Raw genomic sequence first — 15,802 nt, 5'->3', positions numbered from 1 at the left:
ATAACAAAAAACAAAAAAACAAACAAAAAATCCAATCCAAATATGGGTAGAAGACCTAAACAAGCAATTCGCCAGTGAACACATACAAATGGCCAGAAGGCACATGAAAAAAATGCTCAATATCACTAATTATCAGAGAAATGCAAAACTATAATGAAGTATCACCTCATACCAGTCAGAATGGCCACCATTAAAAAGTCCACAAACGATAAATGCTAAAGAGGATGTGGAGAAAAGGGAACCCTCCTACAACTGTTGGTGGGAATGTAGTTTGGTGAGGCCATTATGGAAAACAGTATGGAGATTCCTCAAAAAACTAAAAATAGAATTACCAGGGGGAGGGTATAGCTCAGTAGCAGACTGTATGCCTAGCATGCACAAGGTCTAGGGTTCAACCCCCAGCACCTCCATTAAAAATAAGTCAAAAAAGCAAAAAAACAAAAAACAAACAAAAAAAACTAATTATCCCCCCCCCCCAAGATTTTAAAAATTAAAAAATACTTACCATATGATCCAGCAATCCCACTCCTGGGCACATATTGAGACAGAACTCTAATTTGAAAACATACATGCACCCCAATGGTTCATAGCAGAACTATGTACAATAGGCAAAACATGAAAACAACCTAAACGTTCATTGACAGATGACTGGATAAAGAAGATGTGGTATATTTCTACAATGGAATACTACTCAGCCATTAAAAATAATAAAATAATGCCATTTTCAGCAACATGGATGGACCTGGAGATCATCATTCTAAGTGAAGTAAGACAGAAAGAGAAAGAAAAATATCATGTGTGGAATCTTAAAAACAAAAACAAAAACACACAAATGAATTTATTTACAAAACACAAACAGATTCACAGACATAGAAAACAAACTCATGGTTACCAGGGGGGAAAGAGGGTGGAAGGGATAAAACAGGAGTTTGAGATTTGCAGATACCAACTACTATATATAAAACAGATAAACAAACAAGTTTATACTGCATAGCATGGGCAACTATATTCAATATCTTGTAGTAACCTATAATGAAAAAATATGAAAAGGAATATATATATATATATATATATATATATATATATATATAAAATATATATATATAAATTATATATATATGTGTGTGTGTATGATTGGAACATGCTTTACACCAAAAGCTGACACAACAGTGTAAACTGACTTTACTTCAATTAAAAAAAGAATGTTCTAATCGCCTTCTTTTACATATAACTGTTGAGTTTTCCCAGCACCACCTGTTTAAGAGACATTTTTTCTCTATTGTGTATTCTTGCCTCCTGTGTCATAGATTAATAGGCATATGGGTTTATTTCTGGGCTCTCTATTTCGTTCCATTAATCTGTCTGTTTTTGTGCCAGTACCATGCTGTTTTGATTACTGTCGCTTTGTAGTATAGTCTGAAGTCTGGGAGGGTGAGACCTCCACCCAATCTCGTCTGAATTCATTTTAAGTCATTGATTTCTCCAGTCCTTAGACCAAGGACCATAGACTTCTCAGTCCCTCGGATCTGCAAGGGCAGTGAAGATTATGGGTAATGAATACACAGGTTTTTCTGAAAAAAAAATTTTTGGTGAAATATCACTGGATACTTAAATAGAAAGACTGTAATAGCTATAAGTTAGGTCTCCCAAGCTCAGCAAGTAGGAAGTAAGATCTTTTAAGGTAAAAATCCCACTGTGTGTAGTTCTATTATTTTCATATTGATTTTTTAATCATGAGACTAATCATAGAAGTTTCAGAGATTAAGAGAAGTTTTAGGGGGCAGGTAAGCTCCTTAAGTCAAATAATTCTACCTAAGTATACATGGTGCTTTTTAGTTTACAAAGTATTTTACAGAGATTATTGTATTCAAAGTGTCTAAATCATGTTCCTGAACCTATATTCCAAGAATCATGGCAAAATGTTCAAGTGTTCAAACTCAGTACTAGTGGTCTTTTCCCTCATTTGAGGTGAAGAGAAAGTTCCAAAAGATGAAAAAAAAAAAAGACATATTCACCTGAATAGAATAAAGGAAAACAAACCATATGATAATCTTGAGAGATGCAGAAAAAGCTTTTGACAAAATTCAACATCCATTCTTGATAAAAAAAACCTCTTAGTAAAGTAGGAATTGAGAGAAATTTCCTCAACCTGATAAAGGACATCTGTTAAAAAAAATCTGAAGCTATCATCATACTTAATTGTGAAAGACTGACCACCTTCCCCTTAAAACTGGGAACAAGGCAAGAAACAAAAGGGCACAGAGATTAGAAAGGATAAAGTAAAACTCTTTGTAGATGATGTTTATATATGCAGAAAATCCTAAGGCATCTACCTAAAACTTACTGGAATTACTAAGGTACTTTGGTAAGGTTGTAGATCAATTTTCAAAACTGCATCTATATTTCTATATATATATAAGAAACAAAATTTGAAAATGTAAAAATTACCGTTCCCAATAGACTTAAAAACATAAAATACATAGGAACAAATCTTTTAAAATATGCACAAAACATCAATGCTAAAAGCTATAAAACACTGCTGAGAGAAAACTAAAGACCTAAATAAATGGCCACAGTAAGAATATTAATATTGTTACAATGTCACTGCTCCCCAGATTGACAGAATAAATATAGTCCTGATCAAAATCCAACCAGGCCTTCTTGTAGAAATTGACAAGCTGATTCTAAAATATATATGAAAATATTCTGGCAAAGGGCCAAAATAGTTAAAAATTTTGAAAAAGAACCAAGGTGAAGGGCTTACACTACCTGATCTCAAGTCTGGTAAACTACAGAACTGAAGATCGTGTGGTACTAGCTTAAGAACAGACAAATGGATAGAACAGAAGAGAGATTCACAACAGTCCACTTGATTTACAAGAAATTATCAAGGCAATTCAGTGGAGGAGAGGAAAGTCTTTTCAAAAAATGATGCTAAACCAACTGGATAGCTATGAAAAAGAAGGCTCTCAATCCCACCTCACATCATACTCAGATTAATTCAGGACTGCTTACAGTCCTGAACATAGAAGTTAAAACTCTAAGCTTCTAGAAGGAAAAACAAAGAACATCTTTGCAACCTTAGGGGTAGATAAAGAATTAAGCAAAACACAAAAGCAACAACCATAAAAGAAAAAACTGACAAATTAAACTCATTAAAATGAAAATCTTATGTTTATAAGAAAATCGAAAACCAAGAGACAGACTAGGAGAAAATACTCACTATGTATGTATCTAACAAAGGACTTGTGTTCAGATTACCAGGCTGTCTGTCTACCTCTCTATCTCTAGTGCTTACAAATCAATAGTAAACAGACAAAATCAGAACAAAAATGGGCAAAATACTTGGCAAGATAGTTCAAAAGGAAAGCATACAAATGGTCAACAGCATATGAAAAGGTGCCCAACATCATTAGTCATCAGGAAAGAGCTAATTAAAAGCACACAGACATACAATTTTACATCAGTTGGCTAAAATTAAAACGACCAATATGAAGTACTGGAAAACATGTAGGAGTGTAAAATGGTACAACCCCTTGTAAAAGTTTGGCATTTAAACATACATCTATCCTATGATCCAGTACTTCCAATCCTAGGTATTCACCAGAAGAAAGTAAAGTACACGTCCACAAAAAGACCTGTATGACAGCGCCAAAGGCTAGCAAGGATGCGGAGCAACAGGAACTCCCACTGCTGGTGGAACCGCAGAATGGTACAACCACTTAGGAAGACAGCTTGGCAGTTTCTTAGGAAATTAAACTTACTCTTATCGTACGATCCAGCAATCTTGCTCCTTGACATTTACCCATAGGAGTTTAAAACTTATGTCCACACAAAAACCTGCACACAAGTCTTTACAGTAGCTTTATTCTTAACTGCCAAAAGCTGGAAGTAACCAAGATGTCCTTCAGAAAGTGACGGGATAAACTAATTACTCAGCATTAAAAAAGCTAGCAAGCCATGAAAAGACATGGAGGAATCTTAAAAAATGCATGTTACTAAGTGAAAGAAACCAATTTGTAAAAGCTACGTACTGTATGATTCCAGCTATATGACATTCTGGAAAAGGCAAAACTATGGAGACAGTAAAAAGATAAGTAGTTGCCAACAGTTAGAGGGGAGGAAGGGATGAATGGGTGGAGCACAAAGGATTTTTAGTGTCACTGTATGAAGCTATAATGCTGAATACATGTCATTACACGTTTGTCCAAACCCACAGAAGGTACAACACCAAGACTGAACTGTAACGTACACTATGGACTTCGGGTGATTATGACGTGTCAGTGTAGGTCCAACAACTGTGACAAATGCATCACTGGTCGGAGACGTTGATATCAGGGGAGGCTATACACATGTGGAGGCAGGAGCGTACGGGACGTCCCTTTGGGAAATTGTACCTTCTGCTCGATTTTACTGTAATCTAAAATTGCTCTAAATGATAAAGTCTATTAAAAAGAAGGCTTGTACAAAGTTAGGAAACATTTCTTAGATATGTAATGAAAAGTGTAAGCCATAAAAGAAAATAAATCGACAGACTTCAGCAAACTTTAAAACCTTTCTTTAAAAGGCACCATTAAGAAAATAAAAAGTCAGATTCAGAGAAAATATCTGCGAGTCATATATCTGATAAGGACTTTGCCTCTAGAATGTAAAAAAATATTTTAATTTGAATATTTTAAAGGATATTTAAAAATTTTTGAAATTCATATGATGGTGGTGACAACCTAATTTAAAAATAGGCAAAACATTTAACTAGACATTTCACCAAAGAAGCTATATGAATGACTAATAATAATAAGCACATGGAAAGTTGCTCATCATTAGCTACTAGGGAAATAAAAATTAAAACTGTAATAAGGTCCACCAGAATGACTATCCCCAGAAAAACTAACAATACTAAGTGTTGGCAAGAATGTGGAGACATCAAACCATCACACATTATTGATGGGACTGTAACATTGCACAACCACTTTTGGGAAACAGTTTATCAGTTTCTTAAAAAGTTAAACTTACCATATGATCAAATAATTACACTCCTAAGAATCTACCCAAGAGACATTAAAAATGTAGGTTCACACACACACACCTGTACATGAATGCTCTTAGAAATATTATTTATAATAGCCAAACCCAGAAACAATTCAACTAGTGAGTAAATAAACAAAATATGGTACATCTGTAAAACTGAATATGACTCAGCAATACAAAGGAAGAAGCTACTGGTACATGCTGTAAATGGATGAACCTCAAAAACATTATGCTGAGTGAAAGGACCCAGACACAAAAAACTACATATTCTAGGCTTCCATTGATAAGAATTATCCACAAAAGGCAAGAGACGGAAAGTAGACCAATGGCTGCCTGGGCTTAGGAGTGGGACTAAGCTGGCATGAGGGAAATTTGGGGGTGACAGAAATATTCTAAAATTAGGTGGTGGTGATGGTTGTACAAGTCTATAAAAATCATAGAACTGTACACTTACAATGGGTGGATTTTATGGGATGTAATTTGCACCTTAAAAGACTTTTTTTTAAAAAAAAAGGACTTGTAAAAGAATATACATAGTGGCTTTCTTTGCAATAGCCCCAAACTGAAAACAACTAAAATGGTCTTCCAAGGAGAACGGGTAAAAAATGGTGGTATAGTCAAAAACTGAAATATTAGCTATTAATAAGAACAAAATGTAAACTGACAATAACTCAATTAAAAAAAATTTTTTAATTAAAAAAAAGAACTACTGAAACACACAACATGCATGAATCTCAAACCATTATGTTGACACAAGAAACCATTTTTGTTTTCCTACTGTACACTGTATTCCTTTCATAAAAGAACCTGCTGTTTGCTGTAGACAAACTCAGAATTAATCAATCACATTTATTTCCAGAAGGTATGATTATTTTATGTGTGTGTCCATTTGGAATTTACAACATGTCAAATAGTTAATATAAATGAGTGGCTAACAATTTTTAAATGTCATTTTTAAATGTTTTAGTTATGTCATGTGATACACATATATTTAATATATATGTTATTAAACATAATCAAACTCAGTCATTCCTTGCATATTCATTCACTCATTTACTCCAAACATATTTATGGAGGACCAAAAATATATTCCAGGCATCCACGTTCAAATTGTGACTCAAGAACAAATATAATGCTGATATTTCACTTTTTTTTTTTTTTTTTATGACAGACTGAGTATGCCTTACAGAATTACAGTTTACATGAGTTTCCTGGTCTGTTCCTGGGAGGAGAAAGTGTTAGGTAACCTGGCAGTTCCAGACTTAGGAAGCAAAACAAGTTTGGTGCCAGTCAGGTCCAGCGGACTCAGGACTAGTAAGTGAGGTCATTTCAGGTCTCCACTAACTCCCCATCCTGCCCCTCCAGCCACTGGAAGATGAGTCCTGGAAGGAGAGTTAAAACGTGCAGACACACCCTGAAGGAAGCTGCTGCCTGGCTGGCGGCATCTGTTACACTCAGGACTCCGGGCAGAAGGAAGAAACGCAACCACCACCACAGGCAGCCACCCACCCTTCCGGCAACTTCCCTCCCACCCTGCAACCCCCCTGGGAATCATACTTTAGAATCTGCTAAGTCAGGCCTTGACACGTGATGAGGAAGAAGGCATGACTGCTGCTCCCCAGAGAATCTGTCTACAGACCACGCTGCCCAGTGCCCAGCAGGGTACGGTGTCAGGTACTTCCCACATCCTGGTGCATGTTAAGGAGTGTGTAAAATGTTCATGCCTTTTGACCCAGTGTCTCCACTCCAGGAATTCATCATAAGGAAATAATCAGCGCTGAAGGAAGTGATTACTGCCTGAGCAGCTCACTTCAGCATACCTGCAACAGCCCACAGAATGCGCTCCTGCCCCAAATGGATCAGGACAATTTAAATCCTGACCATAGGGAAGCAGTCAAATGGGTTACGACAGTCATAAAGTGAACTACTATCTGCAGCCATGAAAGACCCGTTTTTCAGAAAAATAAAAAACTGGAAAATGTTGACAATATAATGTTAAATGAGAGAAGCAAGGTCAAAGCTGTATATATCAGGGCTTTTCGGGGGAGGGGAGGTAATGGAATTCCCTCCCAGATTCCACCGATCCCTGAGAATCAGCGCTACTGAGAGGAGCCAGCTCTTGTCCTCAGATAGTCTTGTGGTATTGAGGTGGGGGCTGAAAATCAGTGTGCATACAGGATTATTCCAATGTTGGGTAAACAGGAAAAAATGTATGTATGTACATGGGTCAGAGGTCTTTAATGCCATGCCACCTGTGACTGGTAAGGTCACGGTCTTGTAGACCAGTACTTCTCAAGCTTGAATGTGGATCTGGTTAAAAGCTGGGTTCTGATGAACTATGTCTGGGATGGGCCTGAGGTTCTGTATTTCTAACATGCTCCCAGTGCTGCTGGTCCATGGGTCCCACATTGAAAATCAAGGATGCGCATGCCACACATCCTGCTGGGACACATCTGAGCCACACTCACAGTGACCACCTCTGGTTGGTGAGACGATGGGTGTGCATTTACTCACCTACGCTTGCCAGATTTTCCATGATGAAAATTTACTGCTTTTGTAATCATAAAGCAAACATTTTCCTATTTAAAACCTTGACTCAGGAATTATTCTTACAGGAATCTATTTCAAATAATGTGAAATGAAATCCAAAGGTTAAAAATACCGTCTCTACCCACAACACTTCTGACACCAAATGTGTGGGTTTTTCCACACACACAATTCTGACATGAACTTCGAAGAGTTAGCACACGGCTCCATCTTGTGGATTGAGGGCTCAATTCCGCAAGACTGCTTCCCACTTTAGGTGCCAGTCTCAAGTCCCAGGTTGTCACCTGTACTTCCACCAAGTGGCTGTAAATCAACCGTTCCCATGACCCCCTCCTCAGGTTCAATGATCTGCTTTAACATCTTATAGAACTCAGGGAAACACTTTACTTCAGTTTATTTTATTTTATTTAAAAAAATTTTTTTTTTACCGATTTATTTTAAAGGATGCAACGCAAGAAGAGTCAAATGGAGAGATGCAGAGGGCAAGGTATGGGGAAGGAGCACAGAGCTTCCAGGATCTCACTGGGCCCACCACCCTCCTAGCACCTTGATGTGTTGGCCAACTCAAGCTCTCCAAATTCCTTTGTTCAGGGGATTTTACGGAGATTCTATTACAGAGGCCTGAATGATTAAATCATCGGTCCTTGGTGATTGCATTCAATCTCAAGCCCCTCTTCCCTTCTGGTAGGGAGGTGGGGGCTAAAAGTTACACCCTCTGATCATGTGGTTGGTTCCTCTGGTAACCAACCCCAGTCTCCAAGAATCACTTTATTAGCATAATTCAGGTAAGGTTGAAAGGGGCTTATTATGAGTAACGACAGATGCTCCTGTCATTGGGAGCTCTGTACCAGGAACTAGGGATGGAAAGCAAATATATTTACTTATATCACAGAATCAAAGGTTGACGTACATTCAATTTGGAGTGACTCACAATATCAAAAAATGAGCAATCGCCTGGTTCTTTAGTATCAAGAGAATGGCTAAAAAAAGACTGAAAGAGCATGCAATTATTACAAAGGATATTTGTAAAGACATGGAAAAATGCTATGATAACTGTTAATCACAGTATGACAACTCAGTGAAAATGCTAACATGAATGTTTATAAAATGTTAAAATTTATTAAATTTAGAAAAAGCAAAGGCAAAAGCAAACAAAACCGGAAGCAAATGTGCCAAAAGGCTAATGTATTTGGATCCTTGGATAGTGGGGTCACAGATGGTTTTTTTCCCTTCAACTTGCAAAATAAACGGAAGGTGGGAGGAGGGAAGGCGCCTGTGCGGGATTAGGGGCAGCGGGGCGAGGGTTCCAACGGGAAATAGCAGAGGCAGTGGAGCGAAAGGGCCTCGAGGGCGGTCGGAAGGGGGCAGGCTTTGCGGCCTGGTAGCTGGGGGCGAGGGCGGAGGAGGGTGTTCAGTACCTCACTGGAACTCCTGGCCAGAAGCGGAGGAGGGGAAAGGAAAGGAGGAGAAAGGCCGTGGTTCCATGAAGGGGCCTGGACCTGGGCAGGAGGAGGAGGGAATCCAACAGCCTCTCCTCCTCCCTGGGCCCCGCTGGCACTTCCACGAACGGGTCTGGGCAGGAGCTGTCAACAGGGGGACTCTGCCTCGGCTGCTTGCAGGGGACTTCGGGGGCGGGGGGCGGGCTACCCGTCCATTTGGCCTCCCTGGACACGCGGATCCTTTCAGCTTCCCGGGAACATCTTGGCTCTCAATCTCTCCCTTTCCCTCCCCAGGATGACAGGGCTCCCTATGATTCCTAAAGGGCATAAAGAACACAAACTCCTGCTACCTCCTCTGATAAAGTAAAGCGAACAGCCCATTCCCACGTCCCACTGCTGGGCTCACTTCTGGCTTGAACGTCAGTTCACTTGGGCACCTCTCCTGACAGAGAGCAAAAGGCAGTCAAAACAAATGCCAACAACCCCATACCACCGGTTAAAGATCAAATTAGATAGCCCTTTTAAGACTCCAAAAGTGCTTCGTAAATACGAGTTAACAGCATCTGTATTACCTGTCCAAGTTAAAAGTAAACCTGCGGTGTACCTGGTCTATGATTTCACCACTGAAGGGCAAGCCAGACGTAGTTCTCTGTTGGGCCTGGGTCAGGATTTCACAACACTCCTGTCAGCCCCTCGCGACGTTCCTACCGGGAGTGCGCATCCCCAGCTGATCCAAGAGGTACCAGATGCTCCGAGGGCGCAGGTGGCCGAGAGCCCCGCCCGCGAGGCAGAGGCCGCCCCACCGTTCCGGCTCCTCCTCCCGGAGGGGAGGCCGCGCCCACGCGGGGGGGGGGGGAGCCGGGGATCCAGCTCCTTTCCAGAGTCAGAGAGGATTTAATCCCCAAACAACAGAGCCAAAGCCTCGGGCTCGGGCCCCATTCTCTGCATCAGTTTCAAAGCTGCGGCTCCACCAAATCCTCTGCTGACTTCTGTCACGGAGAACATTTCCCTAAGGCCACGAGGCAGCCCCGGCTCCCTCTGAAAACAGAGGTCAGAGCCGGAAGGCATTTCTCCCCTGCAGCCTGCATTCTAAATCCTGGGGAAGCCCTCCCAAGTAAAGGCAAAAGTGAAGGAGGCGGGGCTCAACATGAGCAATTGCTAGCCTGCGGTGAAGCCTTATTCCACGCCGGGCATCCCACGTGCCATCGACTCCTCACCGCCCTAGCAGATGGGGATCATTAGCACTTCCACTTTACACGGGAGAAAAATGACGCGCAGACTGGTTTAAAAAAAACTTGGCCAAGGTCACACAGCAGCCAGGTGGTGGGAGAACCAGACAGAAATCAGCGGCCACACTGGGGGCGCTGAGCCCCACCTTTGCTCTGCCTGTAATCAACCCCCTTTCCTGGCCGGCTGCCCGTTTGACACGGAGATAGTAATCACCTCCCTGAGGATCACCACCTGCACACCTGAATCCCAGGGCGCTCCTAAAAGGATCCAATCAACCCGCTGGCCTGGCGGTTACCAAACACCTCAGCCTCAAAATGGACTTTCAACCCCATAAGGCAGTCCACCTGCAGGCCCGCCCTTGGCCCATTTCCCTTCTCACGCGGGGGTGCACGCACACCTGCACGGGCAGTTCTAGTGACAGAGCCCTCAAAACAGCACCTGACATCTCCGCAAAGCCACTCTACGAGGCTCCATCCGTATTTCCTCTTCCTGTCCTCCACCCCCCCCCAACTGCTGTGAACACTCGAAATTCAGGGAAAGGAAACAAAGATCTAAACAGACGCTTCCACTGTAACAAAACTCCAGATTATGGGCAGAGGTGGCAGCATCTGTCCCACAGCCCTTAGGCAAGTTTCAAGGTGAGGAAACGAGGCCGCCCTTGGACTTGTACAACAGAAGCCTCTCAAAGGCTGGACGAGGGCACACCCGCTCCTCACGCCTGCAGGGCTTTCCCACAGGGCCCGGCCTCAGCTGCATGTAGGACAGAGGTGTCACTAGCGGGAGGGGCGGGCAGAGGAGCGAGAGGGTAGTGCCTTCTGGGTTCCCCTCAGAGCACCTACAGAGAGCCAGCCCACAAGCTCAGGAGCCATCTGGACCCCAGGGTCAGGCTGCTTAAAGAGAAAGGGCTCCTTGGTGCCCCATCCCCACAGGACACTCTGGGAACCCCCAGGGGGCACAAGACCACGGTCCCACTCACAAAGAGCCAGCGTTGGGATCTGCGCGGCACTCCCTTTCTCTGCTGCGGGTGCCCACACAAGCACTCCATTTTTGTGGTACTGCCGGGGCAGTAAACTCTAACTTCTACATAAATGAGAAAAGCAGACAGGGTGCGAGAAAAATGACATACCTTGTATTTTCTGTCATAGAAGCTCTGCAGAGTAAACACAAGCATCTTCATTCTCTCTGAGGAATATGCTCTTTCCCATTTTTCTTGGGACAAGAGCCCTCAACCTCTCTTTTGTTATCCCATTTTTGGGAGATACACACAGAGAAAGACCTCTTACTGCTAAAAACAACAATGCAAGTGCGATGGTCCCCTGCCTCAAGGATGGGGGACACGGTTGGGAGTGGTGGAGACCAGGGGGAACAGGAAGACACTATCCTTCCCTGGAGACAAGGCTGCTCTGGTACTTGTTTTCGGGAATTCTTCAGGGCAGAATATTTGAAATCTCCCAGTTTTTAATGTTGGGTCAGTTTGGTTTTGTTTGTAAACTCTGTGCCGACCTGTTGGTTGGATGTGGTGCAGGCCCCCCCGTCTATAACCCGCGCAGTTGAGTGTGGCAGAAAGATAGGTTGCCTAGATGAACTAACCAACGCCTGGGGACGGTAGCCCTGCCGTCTGCTAGAGTTTGGAACAGCACAGAGGCTGGAATGAATGTAAACACTAAGATCCAACAGATCCTGAATCTGAATCCTGGCTCTGCTTTTACCAGCTGCCAGACCTCAAGTGAACTACTAACCTCTCTTAAGTTAACAATTTCACCTGCAAAATGGGCTGATAACACTTCACTTAGAGAACTTTGTGAGAATTAAAAACATGTATGTGAAGGCTACTTGCACTCTTCAAGAATGTGACATTTCCTTCCCCCATGTCTCTAAAGAAACAACCTGAGAAGGCTTACCTTTAGATTTCAATGTTCTCATCTGTTAAAAACTAAAATAAGCCTCCAGCACTGCGGCTCCACTGCACAGGATGGGACGAAGTGATGGAGATGAGAGCAGAGTGCTAACAAATGAGGAGCGGAGTATTGACTGGACTGCCAACACCCTTTCCTCTCACTTCCAGGCTAGCAAAGCTGCCTGTAATTTGCTTTTCTAATGTGTTTATACCCTTTCATAACATGATGTGGGAAGGTGGTGTCACATTTGTGGTAATTCCTTAAAATGGCTATTAGCAGTCGGCTCTCTAGAGTCCAATTCCACCATCCTCTCACAGAGGAGAGCAAACAGAAGGTCACTGCCTGGTCACTTAAGGGCCTGGCAAGTTTCTTTTCTCTCTCCATGCTCTTGTTTCAGAGAACTGAGGTAGAAAATGAAGTCACTGAACAGTGGCTTATTTCTTTTATTCACATGGAGAAAACTAAGCCACAAGCAGAACAATTTCCCTTAAGTGCCAACATGAATTTACTGTGAAATCTTCCAACTGTAAGGGGATTGTTGTTGGTTCTCTCATTTCCCCACGCACGGCGAGGAAACCGAAATGTGCTCTGGTAGCTCCTCAATGGAATCTGACTTAAAGCATCTTTACAACTTTTATTCTAGCAAACCTACACGGGCAAGGTCTAGGCTGAGGGGTTTCAGCTAACACTTCAACTTTCAGCTCTCACAGATACAATTTACTTGGCTTGTTTTCTCTTAAAAGCAAAGAGGCATTAAAATCAGTTCTACAGAAGTTACAAAGAAATGTGGGTTTATCATTCAGGACTATGCCTTCCCTTCCTCCCTCTGTTGAACTTTAATAGCTCCCTCATATGATCATCACTTTTCCAAATTACTAATCAGGCACAACAGAATGAGTAGGAATTACATGATAAATCCAGAGCAGGGGAAATAAGCAAGTTGGATAAACATATAGATATTACTTCCCACATCTCTCCTCTTGAGAGCAGGGTTCTTGAAAAAGAATGTGCAGAAATTTTAGGAGTCAGTTCTTTGCTAAATATTTACGTGTCACCATGCCCGAAGCAAACAAGGTAAGGATATGAAAAAGGCCACACACAGATAAGATCTCTTTCAGGTAATAAGTAGATCTCCATTCACCTTGCGATTTGTTTTCATAACATAGACTTTTTATTGATGTATACAGTGCTTCCACTTCCTAAGTGTGTATGGGAGCGTTCATTTCTCTGAGCTCTGGTTTTTGATGAGCATAACTTGGAAAGGATTGGGGCAGTTCAGAAAAACTGCTAACACATTTTACACAACCTATCTGTTTGGAGATAACTCAATCTCCAGGCTTGCTAATACCCTTTGATGAAAACAAAAAAGCTGACCCAGCATCCACCTGCATCAACTTGATCCTCTCAGCTCTGTCACACTCAGCAAACACTCTATGCCTTTGGAACAAAATAAAGCGGCATCCCCCAAGGAAGGAGGAAAAGAAGACTTGTTACGAGACTAGAGAAGCGGTCTTTACGCCTAATTAACAAAGAGTGAGGGTCTGTGGCAGGCTTTGAATCTAGACTCACTTGTGTGACCTTCCAAATCTATCTTCTGCAAAAAGGTGGTGGTGTTACTTTTAAAGGAAAATGCCAAACATACAAAAGTCGAGTCAATAGTACAAGGCAGTCCATACCCCCTACCCTTCCTTCAACCAGCTTCAATCAGGAACAACTCACGGCCAATCTCCCTTCAGCTTGTCCCCTCTGACTTCTCCACTAGCAGCCCTCCCCAAAACTGGATTATTTTGAAGCAAATCCCCAACCTATATTTCAAATTTAGTATGTATTTCTAAAAGATAAAGGCTAAAAAAAAATTACCAAAAGTAACTAAACAAAACTAATATTCTTAATACTATCAAATAACCAGTAGATATCCTCTATCAGCACAATTTTTTAAAACTTTTTTCATCAAATCAGGATCCAACCAAGGTTTACACATTGTATTGTCGCCTTATGTCTCTTAAATAGTTTCTAAACCACAGGTTCCCGGTTCTTGTGATTCTCATAGAAGCCAGGCTGGTCCTCACCTGCAGTTCTCAATAATTCTAGTCTAGAGATACCACAAAGAAACTCCAGTCTTAGAGGCTGTCCAAAAAATGAGTAAATAATGTATATGTGAATTAATCATTTTACAAGTAAAGCAGCTTAAAGAAAACCAGAAAAGCACAAGTGAAATAATCTGACCTGAAGCAATCAGCAATTCTGAGATCCAAACACTTTCACCTGTCCTTTGCAATTCTGATCTGAGTGGGTTTATCCCTGGGGTTTAAGCAACACCCTCGCCCCACTTACCCAGTCATTTGCACAAGGAGGGGAGAAGCAAGCAAGTTTCCTCCCAGCTGGACCTTATTCTGCAGGCGGGGTCCTCGAGGTCGCCTTCGGAATGCCGGGAGGGGCGGGCCCTGCTGCTACCTCCCGAAGTCACCTGCCCAGGTGAGAAAAGGCACTTCACTGAGCCAACAAATTCCGGAGGGCGGTCCCAGGTAATTTACAAGGAATTTTGAGCCATCCAGGCTGGTCACTGAGAAACGAACCAGAACGCCACAGTCTCCGAGAACAAACAGCCCTGAAAAACTCTCAGGCTTAATCCCAGTGCCCGGCGCGCGCGGGGTCACGGTCCCCAACGCCCGAGGGCCAGGAGAGGGGACGCAAAGTCCGCCCCAACGAATACACAAGCGTGTGTGTCTGACTACGCCCACCTCGGTGTGCCACGCAGGAAAGCTACATACACTATTTTTATAACATCATCTGTTTTATAATGTTTAACAGCATCTCCCCCGGAAAGGGGGTGCGAGTGTCTGGGTTAGAGTATAAGTCCAACCCAGGTCACCAGGTTTCATCCCCGCTACCCCACCCCTAGGGCCTCAATCCCAGGACAACCCCCCAGCTGGAGCGCTCAGCCTCAGGCGTCCTCCGCTTTCAGCCCAGGCTGCCCACCCACCCGAAGATCTCTTAAGTAGTAGAGAACCCCAGCCACTGAGGCCGTAGGAGGGACATTCCTCTCCCAGTGATGCGCAGAGCGTCCACCCGGGAAGCAGGAGCGGCGCGGTGCCGTAAGTCCTCCCGTGCCTGGGCCGGGGAAGCAACGGCGAGGCTCCAGGCGCAGGTCCCCGCAACTCACCCGAGGTGCGGTAGCTCTCGGCTTGCGCTCGGCGTCCCCAGCGCTGAGCGCCCGACCAGACGCCGCCTGGACACCTGCTGCGCCCGGCCCCAGGTGAGCAGGGACGGGCGAGGGCGGCGAGCACTGGCCCACGAACCCCGCAGCAACGCCGCGGCGGCTCCGCCCGCGGCGACGAGGAAGTGCGGACGCAGACCTTTGAGCGCACAAGCCCCGCCGCGACCCCAGCGGGGACGGCCCCGAGGGCGCCGCCTACGGGCGGGGCGGCTAGAGGCGGGGTGGAGGCTGGCATGGGGGACGCGGGGACGGCGAGGAGGGTCCCCCGGCACTTGGTGAGACCCCTGTCCGCAGGCCGAGAATTGAGACACCCCCACCCCCACCCCTGACCAAGGAGCTAGCATCTCCCCAGTGGGTAGGCAGGGGGCCACTGGCAGTTGTCTTCAGATGAGGGTACACACATGGAGACAGAACTTGATCCGTGCACTAAACCGCCTGTAGTG

General features: G+C 43.7%; 1 protein-coding gene across 2 annotated transcripts in view; it reads right to left on the bottom strand.

Annotated features, from left to right (window-relative positions):
* The window catches only part of GPR160 (G protein-coupled receptor 160), a 38,521-nt gene extending 23,026 nt beyond the window's left edge, over window positions 1-15,495 (bottom strand). For both annotated transcript variants that reach the window (XM_072960841.1, XM_031679875.2), the window contains exons 1-2: window positions 15,306-15,495; window positions 14,477-14,609 (exon numbers count right to left, since the gene is read on the bottom strand). The gene's annotated coding sequence lies outside the window, so the exon portion shown is untranslated. The remainder of the gene's footprint in view (window positions 1-14,476; window positions 14,610-15,305) is intronic.
* Between the last annotated feature and the right edge of the window lie 307 nt (window positions 15,496-15,802).

This window comes from Vicugna pacos, chromosome 1 (genome assembly GCF_048564905.1).
Source record: "Vicugna pacos chromosome 1, VicPac4, whole genome shotgun sequence".
NCBI classification, from domain to species: Eukaryota; Metazoa; Chordata; class Mammalia; order Artiodactyla; family Camelidae; genus Vicugna; species Vicugna pacos.
Note: the sequence above shows the minus strand (reverse complement) of the source record. Positions and strands in the feature narration are given on the sequence as shown.